This window comes from Canis lupus, chromosome 11 (assembly GCF_003254725.2).
Source record: "Canis lupus dingo isolate Sandy chromosome 11, ASM325472v2, whole genome shotgun sequence".
In the NCBI taxonomy this organism is placed as follows: Eukaryota; Metazoa; Chordata; class Mammalia; order Carnivora; family Canidae; genus Canis; species Canis lupus.
The window spans coordinates 10,592,494-10,613,941 of NC_064253.1; the positions used below are offsets into that span (position 1 = coordinate 10,592,494).

Here is a 21,448-nt window from a genome sequence, read left to right on the forward strand (position 1 = left end):
GGGATCCCTGGGTGGTGCAGTGGTTTGGCGCCTGCCTTTGGCCCAGGGCGCAATCCTGGAGACCCGGGATCGAATCCCACGTCGGGCTCCCGGTGCATGGAGCCTGCTTCTCCCTCTGCCTATGTCTCTGCATCTCTCTCTCTCTCTCTCTCTCTCTCTGTGACTATCATAAATCAATAAAAAAAAATTAAAAAATAAAGAACTTAACTGCATGTGGAGGTTCTTTTTTTAAAAAAAGATTTTATTTATTTATTTGACAGAGAGAGAGAGAGACAGAGACATGAGCAGGGGGAGGGGCGGAGGGAGAGGGTGAAGCCGACTCCCCGTTGAGCAGAGAGCCTGATGCAGGGCTCAATCCCAAGACCTCAAGATCATGATCTGAGTCAAAGATAGACGCTTAACCAACTGAGCCACCCAGGCACCCCTGAATGTGGAAGTTCTGCACAAGAAGTAGCAGAGTTCTGAATTGATCCCAAGGCTGACTGACTATAAATTCAGTAGCCTTACCTGCTACTGCTAGAGTTAAAAACAAAAACGAAAACACAAAACCAGGAACGCCATTCATTATCTGTCATGACTCTATAAACTTGACTATGTTTCTTTCTATTCTTTCTGGGTTTCAATTTTTCTGCACAATGACAACATTTTATGTTATGAACCTCATATATTTTCCACCTGTAATATTTTGTATTTCCAATTAATCATTTACTCAGTGAACTTGTATCAGGTGCCTAGAAATGTTAAAGTACACTGCTTGATGACCTGGGTAGTATAAGTCAAATACTTTACTTTTCTTGCCTTGCTTTGTTTTTCATAGGAGATTTTACCAAGAGACAAAAATAAGTCACCACCTGTGTCCTTTGCTTCTTTCCTTTGCTACATTACATCAACAATACAGACACACAGGTGCATTTTTTTTATCTTTACCAATATTTGGGCCACATATTTCTTGCCATTAATAATATTTTCTTTATTCTAAAATCAGAGAATATTTGTTAAAAACACTCCATGTTTATGTAACTGACAAACTGTTTTTCTCATTTTCTTTCCAGCTCTTTAATAATGAAACAATGAAAAAAAGGGTCTGGAATGTTTTCTCTGATGGCTGAAATCTATTACTTGGACCATAAAGTTGATGTCAGAAAAAACACAGGATCTTTTATGATCACACATTTTTACATCCCAGAAGCTATAAATGTTTCCCACATAAGTATCAAAATACTTTTGCTAGTCTATTCCTCATGTTTCTAGCAGCCTTACACACTCTACATGTGAGAAATGATTACTCTCATCATGATTCTCTATTGTATGTAACTTTATTAATTACTCAGTATGTTTTCTCATACACTGGGCCCTCTTGTAGTATTCATAGATTTAGTGTCTGTAACACTTTCATTTTGAAAGAGACATATTTGAAAGACATATCCTTGTTCTCCTAAAATGAATAATGCCAGAGAAGACATCTATACTGAATTCATCTACATTGAAATAGTATGTGTCCCACTGGCCACAGGCTCGCTCTGCTGGAAATCAGTCCACCAGGTATTTATAGGGTCAATTGCACTGGGTATTTGTTACTTCACTAATCCTTTTTCTGTGCTTTTCTTCACCCTCACTCTGTTCTTCATCACAGGTTACACCATTTTTCTGCCACCTAGCTTCTCTTGCCAACTGGCTTCTCTGCAGGTTTAGGCAAAGTTGAAAACAGGGAAGCAAGAGTAAGAAATGGGAGTCTTTTTTCCTTTCCTACAGGATGGTTAGACATTGTGGCAACATCCTTAGCAGTGGCTGCATCTCCTTAGCCCATGCAGAACAGCCCCTCCCTCTGTGCCCCAACCACTGATGGCCATTATTCTAGCTCCCCTTACTTTTTACTCCTCTTACTCTCCAATTTTTGCATCTGGTATCACTACCTCTTCCCTCTGTGCCATCTGCTCCCAGACTAATCATGCTTTCAACATATGTTATTAATCTTTGGTTTGCCTCCTTATCTCACCATGATTCACCAGCAACTCTATGTAAACAGTTCCTTGAATTTTATTCTCTCTTTTTGAAAGACCTAGTTCTGGTTTTCTCTCTCTTTCTATTTTTTTGATTGGTTACATAGATTAACCCACACTTATTCATTTCCCATTCATTCACCCAGACTTCAGTACCTATCAGACTTTTGAAAGGCAGTGTAAGGGTAAGAGTACACCTGGAAATAAGATGCACACATTTTCCCCTTCCTTTATGAAAACTACCATCCAGCAGAAAAGATAGATACTATATACTAAGTTGTGGATGTGATATGTATTGTAAGAAAAATGATCTGATATTACAGGATCCAATAACAAGAGAAAGTAAGCCAAAATGAAGGGTCAGGTGAGAACTTACTTTAAAAATATATTCTACCTAACTTAATTTCCCATTTTACAAATGATCTATAAAAATCTCCATCAGTATTTGCCTTGAGTGTATTGAGTTAAGTGCCTGGGCAATGTGAAAAGGAAGAAGACTTCTTCTATTATGCATATTCTTCTACAACCTTTGAGTGATGAGCTAACTGCATGTAATGCATATTCAAAAGCATCATTTAAAATTATCTGTACATACCTTAGGGACCCCTGGGTGGCAGAGTCAGTTAAGTGACCCACTCTTAGTTTCAGCTCAGGTCATGATCTCAGGGTCATGAGATTGAGCCTTGCATCAGGCTCTGCACTCAGGAGTCTGCTTGAGATCCTCTCTCCTTCTCCTTCTGCCCCTCCCGCTCATGCTCTCTCTCTCTCTCTAAAATAAATAAATCTTTAAAAAAATAAAAATACAATAAATATCTGAACATTTTAAAGATAGAATTTGGTGAATATTTTTTCTAATTTAAATACATATCCAGAGAAGTGCATGACAATTCACTATGGTCTTACAGATTCTCTGACTAGTAGAAGGTCCCCAATACGATGAAGGTGACATAAAATACTTCAAATATTTCAGCAAAAATTGTGAGTGTATGTAAGAAAACATGTGACCCCAGATGCTTACATCATAAAGGAGCATGGATGTGCTAGTTGTCTGTGTAATACTTCATTCAGAACCTCCTGCAGCCACACTAAAGAGCTACAGGGTTTGCATGTGCAAATGTAAGTGCTGAAGCCCTTTCCTGTATGTTACCTTGCCCTTTATTTAGCTTGGAAAGACCACCTTAGGCTTAAAGCCATTGTGACTTGTTTTCATACTTTCTTTTTTGTGTGTGTGTGTTCAAGTTGATCAAAAATATTTACAAATTATATAGCATTTCCTTGGTGCTTGTCTGGCTCTGAGAATGATATTATACATAAAATACATATCTTCCCCTTTAGGAATTTTTTTGTCTGAGAGATGCAAACAAGTGAATGAGTTTTAGATAGATAGATATAGATATAGATATAGATATATATATAGATATAGATATAGATATAGATATTGATAGATATAGGTGATATAGATATAGATACAGATGATATAGATATAGATATGATATATTCCAAGAGGGAGGTTGACATAGTGTGTTATGTGAGTCCAGGAGAAAGGCATCTAGCTAGACTTGGGAAATCAAGGAAAGCTCACTGGAGGATAGAAGAGCTAACCGGAAAAGGAACCAAAAGTCTCTATTGCCGGAAGTACACAAACCAGTTTGTTAACTCCTTTTTGGGTCACAGGACTAAGGTCGAACACTGGTTAATTTTCCAAAGAAGCAAAAAGAACATGATACTTAATTTATGAGATCCAGTTTATAACTGCTATACAGACTATATCTTACTTGCATGAACTGCTAAACCCTCACCAATTGGCACATCAGGATGATTGCTACTGAAAGAGATCCCACAACATGCCAGCCTCAAATATCGTTTTCTTAGAACTAAGGCAGAGGGTTTGTTTTACCCTGAGTACTCCTTATCCTCATAAAAGCATTATAATTAGAATAATAATTAGTAAAGTTGTTCATTAGTCTTAACTAAATTAGACATTAGCTAGACCTCAAAAATTATAATACACACCTATTATTTGCCAGAGTTATTCAGGTAATTTGCTTTATGCCTAATGTATAGCCAAATGGAAACAAAACAAAACACAAAAGTACAGCCAAATAAAGCCAACAAACCAACCTCTCTTTAAAATTTCTTCATAGCAGAGTCCCACGCCTGCCCTTTTCTGTGGCTCCCTTCTCCATGGCTCCCTTTTCCATGGCTTTGTTTCTGTTGGTTCTTAACTTGACTTTGACTCTCAGTAGCTTTCTCTGCCCTGTTCTGCAAGAGAAAGTCAGAGAAAGGTCAGAGAGGTTCTAGCAAACATCCGAACTTACTCACCATGGCCATACTCCCTCCATCATGCTATAAATATTTTATTTCATCTCTATTGGTTTCCTAGCCAGGGTGGTTGTGTGGCCATGATTCCAAGTTCCCCTCCCATCTTTTTCTTTTAGTAGGTGGTGGAGTTTCTGTTTTTTGGATTTTTGTTTTTTGTTTTGAAAGGATAAGGTCATTAACATGATTTCTCTCATTGTTCTTAGTTGTCATTTCACCAATACTAAATCTTTCTCACTTCTAACCTCTCTCAATATAGACAGAGAAACACAGTCACTGCTTTCTAAGATTAATTATTTTATTTTGGTTCTTTTTCACAAACAGTATTTTTAAAACCAAGCAGGTATTCTTGCTTTGTTGTCCTGCATTTTTCTTTTAATTTTTATTTTCCCTACCCACTTGATCCTTTGTCTTTGTCCATAGATGTACCATTGTCTGCACTTTATATGAAAAGCCATTGCTTGATTATACCTGTGTATGAGTTTATTTGTCTTTGTCTCTCACGCACACAAAATACACATGTGCAAAGGCATGTCTTATATGCTTGTATTATATAAATTCTATACAAACATAGAAACAGGGAGGGAGTGAGAGGCTAGGGAGCTATAGAAAATGTTTCTTAAGACTGAAGTTTGAATCAGGTTCTGGAATAATCAATCAGATTTTTTTAGACCAGCAGTTTTCAAACTTTATCTCATGTTCTTTATGTTCTTAAAAGTACATGAAGATTCCAAAGAGCTGCTGTTTAACTGAGTTTTAACTCTATTTTCATACTATACTTTGAAAAAGAAATTTATAAAGTATTTTAATTTGATTTACAAATAACCATAAAAACCCATTACCTGTTCACATAAAATATTTGTCTATAGGAAATAGCCACATTTTTCCAAAAAAGTCAGAATATCATTGTTTTACAATTTTGCAAATCTCACATATGACTTAAAAGAATATTATAGCTGGCTTCTCAAATCTGCTCTGCATTAAATCTATTGCAGAGTGTTTTGATTAAAGTATGTAAAGAAATTCCTACATCAATAAATAAATAAATAAATAAATAAATAAATAAATAAATAAATTCCTACATCACAAATGTATATATTGTACAAGGGAAGATAATTTTAATAGCCTTATCAGATAATTGAGACTATCATTCTTTGATATTATATACTAACACTCAACATGTGGTAAACTCTTACAGGTTAGTTGTAAGGTTCAATCTGAAACCATACCAATGGATTATTCTCATTGTTTTATTAAAAGACACTGGCCTGTCTTGCCCTTTGCTATTTTACATGAACCACTGTGCACTGGTCATGTGAAAAATCTTCATTCATAGACTTATGCAGAACGTTCAGTTTCTGACACCTTTCATTATACAACATAAAAACATCCCATTCATTATCAGAACTGTCTTTTAAGTGCTGAGAAATGGTGAAGCCTACAGTAGCAAATAAAAATTTTTCAGAATTCCAACTGTCATGTCAAATTTCAAATTTATCATTGGTAGCATATACTATCCATTTTTTCCTTGAAATGATAAGTTCACTTTGCTCATTTTCCAGAGAAGGTCAGAAAATATCCAATTCTGAATAATTTTCATTTATTCTTTTTTTTTAATTTTATTTATTTATGATAGTCACAGAGAGAGAGAGAGAGAGAGGCAGAGACACAGGCAGAGGGAGAAGCAGGCTCCATGCACCGGGAGCCCGACGTGGGATTCGATCCCAGGTCTCCAGGATCGCGCCCTGGGCCAAAGACAGGAGCTAAACCACTGTGCCACCCAGGGATCCCTCATTTATTCTTTTAAATGCATTTTCATAAAAAAATATGGCTGGTTTATCTCAAAACTCAAACAACTACACAATGCTTCTGGGATAACCATTGTATTTCAGCATCTAGGATAATTGCTCTATATGTACTTCCCTTTTTGCCACATAGGATGTTTAAAAGTTGAGTAAGGAGGAGTCATGATTTAATGAAAATAATAATCTTACTGCTTTATTAAAGATATTCCTATGTAAAATTTGTTCTCTCTGTCTCACTTCAAGTGTTGGCAGTGAAAAAGATAGTAATTACTTGTATAGTTTGGTGCCAATGCTTTGATTGGTGCCAAGTGTGTCTATCATTTTATTTAAAATCTTTTGTAACATCATTGCAAACATTAGCACGGTGAAGAAAGGCAAGTAGTGTCAAAGTCTATTTTGGAAATGGTCTTGATCTCCCTAAAAGGATCCTGGGACTCCCCCCACACCCCATTTTCATGGACCAAACTTCGGAAATTTCTGTTGTAGAAAGAGAAGCTTAAAAGACATTGTGGTGGGAAAAAATAGCACAATAAAGATTACAAAAGCACATATTTATCAACTGTACCTAGTTAACAAGAGCTATAATTATCCACAATATATCACTCTCTGCTCCCTAAAAATGACTTACTCTTTGGTCTCCACGCTATTGTACCCTTAAAGGAGTAGGGGAGATAGTCAGATGCCTGGAAAGCCAAGTGGAAGACGCTGTGGGTTCACTGGTATTCTGTGCTCCAGTTTGGTGGTAAGATCAGCAATACAGTACGTTGCCCTTATGGTTTTTAGTCCACTGTTCTTCCAAATCGCAATGTCCAGTGATAGCCATTAGCCTAATGCAGTTATGTAAATTAAACTTAATTAAAATTAAATTAAATAGCATTAAAAATCCAGTTCTTCAGTTAAACTAGTCCTATTCAAGTGCTCAATATCACACGTGGCTGCTGGCTATTATTTGATTAGTGTAAACATAAAGCATTTCCATCACTGTGGACAGTTCTATAGACAGGGCTGGGGTAGGATATCATACCCTTTTTATCTTCACCCTAGTTTACTGCACTCCCTTTACCCTAGTTACCATTATAAGACAGATTTTCAATCACCTGCTTTATTTATAATCCTTGGCTATTTCTTTTTGTTTAATACAAACCCCCATGAGAAAGCCCTACCCAATCAATTCATTAGGCACACAATTTCTTGATGTCCTACATTTCCAATGTCCTTTACTTCCAGGCCAGTCTTTTTTTTTTTTTTTTTTTTTTTTTTAAGATTTTTATTTTATTTATTTGAGAGAGAGAGCATGAGCAAGGGGAGGGCAGAGGAGAAGCAGACTCCCTTCTGAGCAGGGAGCCCAACACGGGGCTCGATCCCAAGACCCTGAGATCATGACTTGAGCCAAAGGCAGATGCTTAACTGACTAAGCCACCCAGGCCGCTGCCCTTCCCCTGGGCAGTCTTTCAACAATCCAGAGCTGCTCCATCTCTGAAATGTTAAACTTCGCTGTCTCTTTCTCAGATCATATATCCCTCAGTTCTAGCTCCCACTTGTCATTTGTGTTCTACCTGCTGTTTCAACTCTTCAAGAGCAAAGGCTCATGGACCTATATTCAAATAACAGTATTACATCAACATAAGAAGGCACTTCTGGCCTGGACTCTTGATTGTTATCACTTGAGTGAAAGTTTTGGCACAGGTCTAGGGTGGCACACATGGATAGGACTGATCCAGGCCATGGTCATCTTTCTTTCGTGTCTATACATTGCTCCTTTCCAGACATGTCCTGTTCAAATGTCTCTCTACTACTCTGCCCTTTTCAAGCTGGACAGACATCATGTGTTTGAAAACATAATCTTAGGGGTTACTAAAGCCTGTTGACTCACTAGCTCCCCATCCTCTTGAATCTCTATCATTTGTCTTCTACTACTGGTCTCTACCAGGATCCAGCAGCCTGCCCTAACTCCTTCCAATCTTCTATGACTCACATCCAATTGGGCACTGAGTTCTGCCATAGGGATCTGGCAGAAGGGTATCTCCCAATTGTATTTCAGATCAATTCTGTCCTTTCCAAAATTCTTACAATAAATCTACTGATAGCCCTGGGGAAAGAGACTGCTTGATTATAAATGGAAGTTGCCCCAGGGAGAGGAGAGACTCAGAAAGAGTAATCTGTGTTTTTAATGGATATAGTTCTAAGAGACTTCTAGAAAAGGGGAAGAGAGAATTTTCAGTTGGTCATGGTCAGTAATTGAAGAGCCAATAGCGTTGATAATTTCTCAAGAATTAGAGGTAAGTTTGGAATCTACAGCCCAGAACTTCCTAAAGCTATACAGAGAGAAGGAAATAAGCTATTTTCAAGCAGTAAAAAACACCATTTGTCAGGGGGCTCTTGCAACGAAAAGTCAAAGCATGATGGTAGCCAGTAGCCAGCTGTGAATTATGGTAATGGCTTTGTGGAGCACAGCAGCTGTCTCAGAGGAAAGAGCAGCCTTGCAATGAAACTCCCTAGTTTTTTCTAGTAACACAAAAACTTGCCTACTTGCTCTGCACTCTGCACAAGTTCCTTGCGTACAATTTCCTGCCCAAGGCAAGGGAAGAGCAAGCAGGGAGCAGCATCCTATTCCCGGTGCCCAATTTCACTGATGCACAGGGGGAATTAGCAGTTGAACAGCAGGTTGTGAACTATTCCAGCAACACCTCATTCTCTGAGAGGTGCCGGGGCAACCAGGAGTAAAACAAGACTGTAGAAGACAACCGGGAAATAAACCATTGTTGCCCCTTTGATTACCTGGAGCTTCTACAGTCCTAACTTCATTTTAACACTACTCCTGTGCTGGTGGCCTGGAGATATGAACTTTACATTATTATTTCTGTATTTGTTTTATTTGTTCTACTATAATACAGGCTCCTTGAGGACAGGGCATGTATCTTTATTAAGATTTTATTTTTTAATTAATTTATTCATGGGAGACAGAGAAAGAGAGATGCAGATTCACAGCCAGGGGGAAAAGCAGACTCCCTGCGGGGAACCCCATATGGGACTCAATCCCAGGACCCAGGATCATGACCTGAGCCAAAGGCAGAAGCTCAACCACTGAGCCACCCAGGCGTCTCCTGGGCATATGTCTTAATAACAATGGCACACCCTCTCATAATGTCGGATATTACGAGAGTCTCTGTGTTTGTGATTTAGATATGAATAATCTAAGGGATATTGTCTCTTCCGAGAGTGTACTAACACAGAGAAACCAATTTAGTAATTAGTTCTCCTAAGTAGTCACTTATATTACATTTTTATATTCCCCTCTCTTTTTAAAAGTTTTCATGAGAATCATAAATTCTAACATCTATAATACTTTTAACTCCAGGAATATTTTAGGATTTATAGGATCTGTAGTGTAATATCTCTCCCTTACTCTCTGAATTCCCATTCATATATATAGAATGTGTCTATGTCCTACGAGTACAGAAATAGAAGTGACCAAAAGAGCCTATTCACCTGTCTCCACCACTTTAAGATAGGTTTGAAATTATAAGAGTAGGAGCAATATCTAACAAGTATTATATTAAGTAGTGTATGTATGTTTTCATACTTTCTAAATCCAAGACTGAAAATTAGGAATCAACAAAAGATTTTTGCTCTACTTCTGAAGACAAAAGCCATTCAGATGCCAATATTTGGAAATTTTAGATTAGCTTGATATGTATATAGAGAAAACAGCCTACTTGGAAGTCCTTATATCTGGTAGCCCCAACACTTTCTAGTTACTATACCTATTTTATCATTCTTTATCACGCTTAGCACTTCCTGACATTATTTTACGTATGAATTTGTTAACTTCTCTCTTCCCATAGATTAAAAGCCTGATGAAGTCATCTCCTTTGATTTGGCCAAAATTTCTATCATCTGAATAGCATACGTAGCTGTATTTGAGGAAAATTTGAGTGAATAAATGACTACAGAACACATGATCACTTTTTAATAAAGATGGTAATAGTTACTCTTCGCAAAAATGCATTCCAGGGCATCTGAGTGGCTCAGTCAGTCAGGCTCTGACTCTTGGTTTCATTTTTTTTTATAAATTTATTTTTTATTGGTGTTCAATTTGCCAACATATAGAATAACACCCAGTGCTCATCCCGTCAAGTGCCCACCTCAGTGCCCGTCACCCAGTCACCCCCACCCCCTGCCCACCTCCCCTTCCACCACTCTTAGTTCGTTTCCCAGAGTTAGGAGTCTCTCATGTTCCGTCTCCCTTTCTGATATTTCCCACTCATTTTTTCTCCCTTCCCCTTTATTCCCTTTCACTATTTTTTATATTCCTCAAATGAATGAGATAATATGTTTGTCCTTCTTTGATTGACTGATTTCACTCAGCATAATACCCTCCAGTTCCATACACGTCGAAGCAAATGGTGGGTATTTGTCGTTTCTAATGGCTGAGTATTATTCCATTGTATACATAAACCACATCTTCTTTATCCATTCATCTTTTGATGGACACCGAGGCTCCTTCCACAGTTTGGCTATTGTGGACATTGCTGCTATAACTCAAAGACAACCTACAGAATGGGAGAAGATACTTGCAAATGACACATCAGATAAAGGGCTAGTTTCCAAGGTCTATAAAGAACTTATTAAACTCAACAGCAAAGAAACAAACAATCCAATCATGAAATGGGCAAAAGACATGAACAGAAATCTCACAGAGGAAGACATAGACATGGCCAACAAGCTCCGCATCACTTGCCATCAGGGAAATACAAATCAAAACCACAATGCGATACCACCTCACACCGGTGAGAATGGGGAAAATTAACAAGGCAGGAAACAACAAATGTTGGAGAGGATCTGGAGAAAAGGGAACCCTCCTGCACTGTTGGTGGGAATGTGAACTGGTGCAGCCACTCTGGAAAACTGTGTGGAGGTTCCTCAAAGAGTTAAAAATAGATCTGCCCTATGACCCAGCAATTGCACCGCTGGGGATTTACCCCAAAGATACAGATGCAATGAAACACCGGGACACCTGCACCCTGACTCTTGGTTTCAGCTCACTCATGATCTCATGGGTCGTGAGATCCAGCGGTGTGTTAAGCTTCATGCTCAGTGGAGACTCTGCCTGAAGATTCTCTCCTTCTGCCTCCCTCCCCCATTGCTCACACACACTTTCTTTCTCTCTCTAAAATAAATAAGTCTTTAAAAAAATGCATTCCATATGACTAATAGTATGTTTGAATAAGTATTTGATATGTAGACTTTAACACTACCAAAAACCTTTGAAATTGAATATTATTATTCTTGGTTTTAAAGAAAAGATAACTGAATCTAAGAGAAGTTGAGAGGATGGTATAAAATCAAAAGCTTGTGAGAAAATCACTTCTAGTAGAACAGCCCATGGAGCTTTGAGGACCTGCCCCCTCAGTAAAACTGGTGAAAACTATTTTTAAAAGACAACCTTTGAAGCTCTGTAAATGGTTCTAGGAGTGTACAAGAGAGGAAGAAAGATTTCCTAAAGAAAAGATACTGAAACTCAGTAAGAATGATGAGCTGCTATTTGAATGAAGACCTCCCAACTCAGGTTAAAAAGAGGAACGCTGTTCCAGTTGGGCATAGCCAAGAACAGGACTCTTCTCCCTATAGCTAGCTCCCCCTCAGAGATCTCATATGTTCTCTTGGGGGGTGCGGGGCAAGTCAGTCAGCACTTATCATCATTCATTACCCCCCCAGATAACTTCCAGCAAGTGTGGCTGAGAAATGGGGACTCCCTTCCAACCAGCTTCACTGAAGACTCCACCTTCATCACAGCAGAAATATAGCATTCCTTATGGCCCTCACCTTGCTTGCTTATTTTTAAATTAACTACATTATTATCACAGTAATGAGTTCATGTAGTTTTAAAAATACCTCTCGCGGTCTCAAACTGAAAAATAAAAGTTTCCGTCTAACATCCCACCCCTTAGTCTTGCTTCCTGGATGCAACTCCATCAACTCTACTGCTATTGTTTATAGTATTTATTTCTATGTTTCTAATTAATGGACTTATGCCATTATTTCTTGATTCATTAATTTTACAGATGATCTATTTACTTCTGGCCATGGTGGATGATGTTTTAACTTGAAAATACTCCACTCACCCATACGGTCTCTCCACCCTCTTCCTATGTAGTTACAAATTTATTTTTTGCCAAACAACTAGTCAGTGAAAACATTATGACTGACTTTGCAGGTGTTATTCACTGCAAAACAAGTACAAATATTTACTACAAATATTTCTCCAATCTGGTACATCTCATCATTTTTCCTAGAATTATTACTTAATTTTCATTTTTTTAAAAAAAGTTAGGACTTCATTTATTTTTTTAAAAGATTTTATTTATTTATGAAAGAGAGAGAGAGAGAGGGCAGAGACATAGGTAGAGGGAGAATCAGACTCCATGCAGGAAGCCTGATGTGGGACACAATCCCAGGACACGAGGATCACACCCTGAGCTGAAGGCAAACGCTCAACCACTGAGCAACCCAGGTGTCCCGAGGACTTCATTTAGAGTAATTTAAAGTTCCCAGCAAAACAGAGAGGAAGATACAGAAATGTCCCACTTCCCACTTCCCCTCCTGTATTAGTAATATCCCCCTGCTACAGTGGTACATTTGTTACCATTGATAAACCTATTTCTTTTTCCTAATGTGCTTTTGATACTTTTCTCAGAAGTATGAAATATTCACCACATCTCTTATTAGTTTTTATATATTCAAGTATGTTACTTTTATTTTTCTCCCTTAGAGATCCTTCATGTAGAGTCCTTGATTCCTTGGATCCAGTTCAACCTGTTGCTTTCTGGGCTTGCTGTACATCTGTCCACTTGGGACTCTTCTTTCTCATTATCTCAGAGTTAAATTTTGTCAGTACCATTTAATGAGCTACCTTTCCCCTGGATCCCATGTCTTTTTACTTTTTTGGTGTCTTCATACCTCATTTGACAATAGCATGTCCTTTGTAAATTTCGTATAAATATATACATAGCAGATACTAAATTATTTAGTCACTGTATCTAAGTATGTCTTTATACTGTCATAAGGACCATTTGATCTGGATATAGAATTCTAGCCTGGAAATAATTTTTTATCTGGATTTTTAAAAAAGATTTTATTTATTTATTCATGATAGACAGAGAGAGAGAAAGAGAGAGAGAGAGAGGCAGAGATACAGGCAGAGGGAGAATCAGGCCCCATGCCCGGAGCCCAATGCGGGACCCGATCCTGAGTCTTCAGGATTGCGCCCTGGGCCAAAGGTAGGCGCTAAACCGCTGAGCCACCCAAGGATTCCCATATCTGGATTTTTATGACATCATTATACTACTTTTTAGATTCTGAGGTTGACTTTGCATCCTTGGTGTACATCATATTGATGTGTCTTGAAGTAGATCTTATTCAGTGGGCCTTTTCCATCTGGAGACTCATTCCTGAAGTTCCAATATTTTTTCTTATATAATTTTCTTCATAATATTTTTCTATCTTTCTTTGGCTAAAACTACCATTTTTCAGGTGTTTGCTCTCTTGGATTGATTTTTAATTTTTAAGCCATTCTTTCTTATTTTCAATCTTTTGCAGGGGTGTGTGCATATGCATGCATACAGATGCATGTATGGACAGTACATTTTAGGAGATAATCTTGGTTTTATTTTCCAACTCTTCTAATAATATTTTTCTCATATATTTTAAGTTTCTAAAAGTCCTTTCTTGCTTGCTGATTTTTATTTTTCCCTAGACTCTTATTTTAGTTTCATAACTAAACTTCATATTTCTATGATGATATGTAGAGGGGGTTTATATTTTTCACCCTTTTGAAGAGTATTTTCTTCTGTACATAACAGTTTCTCCAGATCCTTCATGTTCCTTTTTCTTATGTTGGGTCTATTTTATGTAGGAAGCTTCCTTCAAATAGCTGGTAACTTCTCTCTCTCCCTGTATTTAAACGGATGCAGCAAACTGGTTACTCCCAGCATATATATACTTGTTTCTAGTGCCTTTTCACTCAAAGTTTGGTTCTCCATCCAGCAGAAATGCGGAAGTATTAGAAATGCAAAACTCAGGTCACATCCCAGAATGAATGAATTAGAATCTGCATTTTAGTGAGATGTGAGGGACTCATATGCATATTTAAGTTTGTGAAGACCTGGTTTAACTGACTTCATTATATTCAACTTATAAAAATAAGTCAGGCTTTCCATTACCATTATTTAATTTATGAGTCATTATTTAATTTATGAATATCTGTAGGACATTCCCCTCTGAGGTTCTTTAAGGTTTTCTAGAGAGTAATCCTTTCACCTTGGGGGGAGAAACAGTGCCCATCGACTTCTAGATTTCTGGGGTAAAGATAGTAATGAACTTGAAAGATCTACAGGACTCTGTTTTTGACCAATCCCCCTGGTTTTATTTTTTTTATTTTTTTATTTTTTCCCCCTGGTTTTAGTTCCGTGTAATTCCTGGTAAATATCTTAAGGTTTTGTTTTTTTCTGGGGGGTTTTACAGGGCAGACTGCCTTCCTTGTCTTTAGCACATCTCTCCCAAGTCACTTTGGTTTTAACTCTGTTTTGTTAAGTCATGTATGGTTCTTCCTTCTATTATGCCATCTCTGCTCCAGTTCTTTTTCTTTTCAGGTAATAAAGCCATTGAAAAAACTCACTCACTGTTATTTAGTTAAATATTTGGAGAGAGCGCACATGAACGCTGTGGCCAATCTGGGAGGTAATTTCAAAGCGGTAGAGAAGTGGTCTGTTGCAGGGGAAGGATCTGAATTAGAGAAAAAGCTGCCTGTGGGGTCCCAAAGAGCACTCAGATGAGGAGATGAAAGAAAAAAAAGACATGGAAAGAGGCTGCTAAAAAATAATAATAATAAGCCATCTGCTTTGCCATTTTGTCTTGGTTTGGTCCTAACACCATGTGTTGATGCCAGTGCCAGGCAAAATCCTTGTCCGCTCAGGGAGAGGAGAGTTGGGTTAAAGCAGGTCACCTGGGTCCACTGCCTCCAACGCTCGAAGCAGAAGACATCTTCAGTGTCACTGTGTCCTCCAAAAGTGATCTTTGGCCCTGGTATGATTGGAGGAGGTAGCTGGGTCCTTCCTTACCCACAGAATCCTGAGGCAGCCATATCAAACCCATAGTTATCCCATGAGCTGGTGGTGCCAGAAGGTTCCCAGAAGGAAAAATATTACAGTGAACTTAGACGGGAATAATGACAAATGACAAACGGGATTTAAAGACTGCTAACTCTGGGAAACGAACTAGGGGTGGTAGAAGGGGAGGAGGGCGGGGGGTGGGAGTGAATGGGTGACGGGCACTGGGGGTTATTCTGTATGTTAGTAAATTGAACACCAATAAAAAATAAATTAAAAAAAAAGAAAAAAAATAAATAAAATAAAATAGCAATTCTCTAAGTGAGTTCCAAGCAACATTACCCCAGTAGATGCATCTTAAAAAAAAAAAAAAAAAAAAAAAAAAAAAAAAAAAAAAAAAGGCAGCTCTGGTGACTCAGCAGTTTAGTGCCATCTTAACCCCAGGGTGTGATCCTGGAGACCTGCGATTGAGTCCCGCATCAGGCTCCCTGCATGGAGCCTGCTTCTCCCTCTGCCTGTGTCTCTACCTCTCTCTGTCTCTCATGAATAAATAAAATCTTAAAAAAAAAAAAAAAAGAAAGAAAGAAAGAATCCCATATCAGTTCCACTAAAGGCCTTTCACATTGAAAAAAGTCAGGTTCATAACCACCGTGCATACCAAAATAAGCACATTAGACAGTGTAATAACTGCAACAAGTCCAACAAAATCCTGAGTTTTTTCCCTCATGTTAACTTCCTTGATGCTTTAAACTAATATTAAATATTTATCTAATGGTTTTTCTTCCCCAATGTGCTGGTGTCCCAAACATGTATTTTATCTGCCTAATGGTTAATGGTTATGCTGGCTCAGGTTCTATAGTTCAATGATTTGGGGAAGTGAGGCATTTACTCTAGAAGATCCATAATACGTGTGAGTATATTAAAGGGTCTGACAGTTCAATTGAGAGAAAAATGTGCAGCTTCAACACAGTGTTTCCAAATCTCATTTGACCAGAGCACCCATTTTTGACAGAGTAACTATTAGTATTCTACAGAACTAATGTTCTGCAGAAGGTATTTGGAGGCTGCTGTTTACAGGACTCAAGTTGGACAAGGAAGGCATCTTGGCCGACACAGGCCCCATCGTGTCCAACATTCTGCACAAAGAGACATGATGGCACCGAAGATTAATCTTTCAGGGCATCTGTTCTTTTAATGTGGAACATAAATCCCAGCCATCTAAATATACTTCTTGCTTTTTCCAGATAAAATATTTTCTGTACCTAACTGGAATGTAACATTATTGGTGCTATTTTAATTGCCACTTGATATCATCTCAGAAGCAGCTGGCTATGTTTTGACCGAGAGAGAATTGATAGAAGTTGTGTATGTGTAATGTAATTTGTAATTCTCAAAAGTTTTGATGTGTGTGTGTGTGTGTGTTTTTTTTTAAAAAAGCACCGTGTACCTCAATAAATGATAAGTCATGCCAGGATTGTGAGGTTCTAACAATCTGGTATGGACTGAAGAGGAAGTAAATTTAAATTATTTATACATTGAAAGGTAAACAAAAAAGTACAAATTTTCCTTTGCTTAGTAACATTACAGGCAGTACTACATGGTGTTTGAAAATTCAAATTTTTAAGTTGTGTCCATCATAACCCAATGTACCTTGAAAGCAAATAAGTATGTACCTCGTATATACACAATGGATATAATGATGTAATAAAGCAACACCATCTTGGAGGATGAAGTCAATTGCTTTATATAATAATCACTCATAGTAACAGGTAAGTCAGAAATGACAGTCCTGAATAACTCTGATGGAAATCTATTTTGAGCTATTCTCTTCTAGTTTAATTTATGGATATGCTGATCTATCCTTCTTGTTCCATCCTCCCTTGTTACCAATGGCCTGCATTAAAAGAAGGCTGAGATTTAGGATCTATGACCAGAGAAAAAACACAGCTAATTTAGCCAAATGAGTATTATAATATTAGCATAAGGTCTTGTCCACATAAATTAATAAACTACAATAAAATATATAGTTTCACAGTACATATTGTACAAAATTCTTACTATTTCTTATTGTCTTTAACATCAGAGCTAAATGAACATTAGGAAATTTAAAGTCACCGTGTATATATAGCCAATGGAAAGCCATATTAGGGATTATAAAAATAGTGTTAATGTGAACAAAAGCTTACTATTAAGTGTTTACTATGTATAATGACCTAAAATAAACTCACTACATATTTTTTTAAAACTAGACTTTATTTTTTGTAGCAGATTGTAGATCACCATAAGATTGGGCAAAATCCACAGAAATTCCCATTTACTTCCTGCCCACTACCCCGCCACATATACACACACACATATATAACCTTATCAACATTATCAACATCCTCAACCAGAATGGTGCATTTGGTACAATGGATGAACCTACAACGCCACATCATAATCACCAGAGTCCCTGGTTCAGACTGTGGCTCACTTGTGATGTTGTACATTCTGTGGTATTGGAAATTCCTAATGACACATGTCTAGTATTGTAGTATAATACAAAGTAATTCCACTGCTATGCTCTGCATATTTATCCCTCTCTTTCCCACAACTCCTGGCAAACCTGACCGCTTTATTCTCATCATAGCTTTTTACCTTTTCCAAGGTGTCACATAGTTAGAACACTATTGCATGTAGCCTTTTCAAGTTGGCTTCTTTCATTTAGCAATACACATTTAAGTTCTTTCATGTTTTTTCATAATTTCTTTCCAGGGCTGAAATCTATTCCATTAGCTGAAAGTATCACGGTTAATTCACCTATTCACTGGATGCTTGGGTGGCTCAGTGGTTGAGGATCTGCCTTTGACTCAGGGCATGATGCTGGGGTCCTGGGATCGAGTCCCACATCTGGCTCCCTGCATGGGGGCTGCTCCTCCCTCTGCCTGTGTCTCTGCCTCTCCCTCTGTCTCTCTCTCTCTCTGTCTCTCATGAATAAATAAATAAAATCTTTAAAAATAAATTTACCCATTCATCAACTGAAGGACATCTTGGTTGCTTCTGAGTTTTGGCAATTATACATAAAGCCTCTAAAATATTCATGAGCAGGTTCTGAGGGAGACATAAGCTTTTGACTCCTCTGGGTAAATATCAGGGAGTACAACTGCTGGGTTATATCTTAACAGTATATTTGTTTAGAAAACAACAACAAACACAAGACTGTCTTCCAAAGGGGCTGTACCTTTTTGCATTCCCACCAGCAATGAATGAGAGTTCCTCTTATTTCTAATCCTCACCAGCATTTGGTGTTGTCAGTATTTTGGATTTTGGCCATCCTGATAGGTGTGTGGTGGTATCTTATTTTAATTTCCATTTCCCTGATGACATATGATGTGGATCCTCTTTTTATATGCCTTACATGTCATCTTCTTGGATATGGTACCTTTTAAGACCTTTGACCCATTTATTTTTCTATTTTTTATTTTTGTATTTTTTTATTGGAGTTCAATTTGCCAACATATAGCATAACACTCACTGCTCATCCCGTCAAGTGCCCCCCTCAGTGCCCGTTACCCAGCCACCCCAACCCCCTGCCCACCCCCCCTTCCACTACCCCTTGTTCACTTCCCAGAGTTAGGAGTCTCATGTCCTGTCACCCTCACTGATATTTCCCACTCATTTTCTCTCTTTTCCCCTTTATTCCTTTATTTTTTATATTCCCCAAATGAATGTAACCATATAATGTTTGTCCTTCTCTGATTGATTCACTTCACTCAGCATAATACTCTCCAGTTCCATCCACGTGGAAGCAAATGGTAGGTAGTCATCATTTCTAATGGCTGAGTAATATCCCATTGTATACATAGACCACATCTTCTTTATCCATTCATCTGTCGATGGACACCGAGGCTCCTTCCACAGTTTGGCTATTGTGGACATTGCTGCTATAAATATGAGGGTGCAGGTGTCCTGCTGTTTCACTGCATCCATATCTTTGGGGTAAATCCCGAGCAGTGCAATTGCTGGGTCATAGAGCAGATCTATTTTTAACTCTTTGAGGAACCTCCACACAGTTTTCCAGAGTAGCTATACCAGTTCACTTTCCCACCAACAGTGCAAGAGGGTTCTTCTTTCTCCACATCCTCTCCAACATTTGTTGTTTCCTATCTTGTTAATGTTCACTATTCTCACTGGTATGAAGGGGTATCTCATTGTGGTTTTGATTTGCATTTCCCTGATGGCAAGTGATGTGGAGCATTTTCTCATGTGCTTGTTGGCCATGTCTATGTCTTCCTCTGTGAAATTTCTGTTCATGTCTTTTGCCTATTTCATGAATGGACTGTTTGCTTCTTTGCTGTTCTTTATAGATCTTGGATACTAGCCCTTTATCTGATATGTCATTTGCAAATGTCTTCTATTCTGTAGGTTGTCTTTTAGTTTGTTGACTGTTTCTTTTGCTGTGCAGAAGCTTTTTATCTTAAGTTCCAATAATTCATTTTTTGCTTTTGTTTCCCTTGCCTTCATCAATGTATCTTGCAAGAAGTTGCTGAGGCCAAGTTCAAAAAGGGAGTTGCCTGTGTTCTCCTCTAGGATTTTGATGGACTCTTGTCTCACATTTAGATCCTTCATCCATTTTGACTTTATCTTTGTGATGGTGTAAGGAATGGTCTAGTTTCATTCTTCTGCACATGACTGTCCAATTTTCTCAGCACCATTTATTGAAGAGACTGTCCTTTTTCCAGTGGATAGTCTTTCCTGCTTTGTCGAATATTAGTTGACCATAGAGTTGAGGGCCCATTTCTGGATTCCCTATTAGTTCCAATGATCTATATGTCTGTTTTTGTGCCAGTACCACCACAGTCTTGATGATCACAGCTTTGTAGTACAACTTGAAATCCCGCATTGTGATGTCCCTGGCTCTGGTTTTCTTTTTCAGTATTCCCTTGGCTATTTGGGGTCTTTTCTGATTCCACACAAATCTTAAGATGATTTGTTCCAACTCTCTGAAGAGAGTCCATGGTATTTTGATAGAGATTGCATTAAACGTGTAAATTGTCCTGGGTAGCATTGACATTTTCACAATATTAATTCTTCCAATCCATGAGCATGGAATGTTTTTCCGTATCTTTATGTCTTCCTCAATTTCTTTCAGATGTGTTCTGTAGTTTTTAGGGCATAGATCCTTTACCTCTTTGGTGAGGTTTATTCCTAGGCATCTTATGCTTTTGGGTGCAATTGTAAATGGGATTGACTCCTTAATTTCTCTTTCTTCAGTCTCATTGTTAGTGTATAGAAATGCCACTGATTTCTGGGCATTGATTTTTTATCCTGCCACACTGCTGAATTGCTTCATGAGTTCTAGCTATCTTGGGGTGGAGTCTTTTGAGTTTTCTGTATATGTCATCTGTGAAGAGAGAGAGTTTGCCTTCTTCTTTGCCAACTTGCATGCATTTGATTTCTTTTTGTTGCCTGATTGCTGAGGCTAGAACTTCTAGTACTATGTTGAATAGAAGTGGTGAGAGTGGACATCCCTGTCATGTTCCTGATCTTAGGGAAAGGCTCCCAGTGTTTCCCCCATTGAGAATGATATTTGCTGTGGGCTTATTGTAGATGGCTTTTAAGATGCTGAGGAATGTTCCCTCTATCCCTACACTCAAGAGTTTTGATCAGGAATGGGTGCTGTATTTTGTCAAATGCTTTCTCTGCATCTATTGAGAGGATTATATGGTTCTTGTTTTTTCTCTCGTTGATGTGATCTATCACATTGATTGCTTTAGTGTTGAACCAGCCTTGTGTCCCAGGGATAAATCCCACTTGGTCATGGTGAATAATCTTAATGTACTGTTGGATCCTATTGGCTAGTATCTTGTTGAAAATGTTTGCATCTGTCTTCATCAGAGATATTGGTCTACAATTCTCCTTTTTGGTGGGGTCTTTGTCTGGTTTTGGAATTATGGTGATGCTGCTTTGGCCCATTTTTGAATCAGGTTGTCGGGAAACTCTTTTTTATATGGCTAGAGTCTTAGGTATGATGACTACCCAAACGATGTCACTGCTGCATGATTCATTCTCTGTTTTGTGAATAGAAGAGGCCATCTATTATTTTTTCTTAATTTTGCAAAAAACAAAACAACCCAACCGTATCTTAAAATATTGCTGAGAAAATCTTTTCCTTCTAAGTACACACCACTCAGCCCTCAGAGGCTGCTAGGGACTAAGACAGTTTGTTGGAATGGTC

General features: G+C 38.1%; 2 protein-coding genes across 2 annotated transcripts in view; both read right to left on the minus strand.

Moving 5' to 3' along the window:
• Positions 1-2,761, minus strand: part of PRR16 (proline rich 16) — a 308,319-nt gene extending 305,558 nt beyond the window's left edge. Inside the window, exon 1 of the mRNA XM_025432201.3 lies at positions 2,596-2,761. The gene's annotated coding sequence lies outside the window, so the exon portion shown is untranslated. The remainder of the gene's footprint in view (positions 1-2,595) is intronic.
• Positions 2,762-3,673: 912 nt separating this feature from the next.
• LOC125752133 (arginine/serine-rich coiled-coil protein 2-like) overlaps positions 3,674-21,448 on the minus strand; it is a 316,143-nt gene continuing 298,368 nt past the window's right edge. Inside the window, exon 3 of the transcript XR_007413906.1 lies at positions 3,674-4,262. The gene's annotated coding sequence lies outside the window, so the exon portion shown is untranslated. The remainder of the gene's footprint in view (positions 4,263-21,448) is intronic.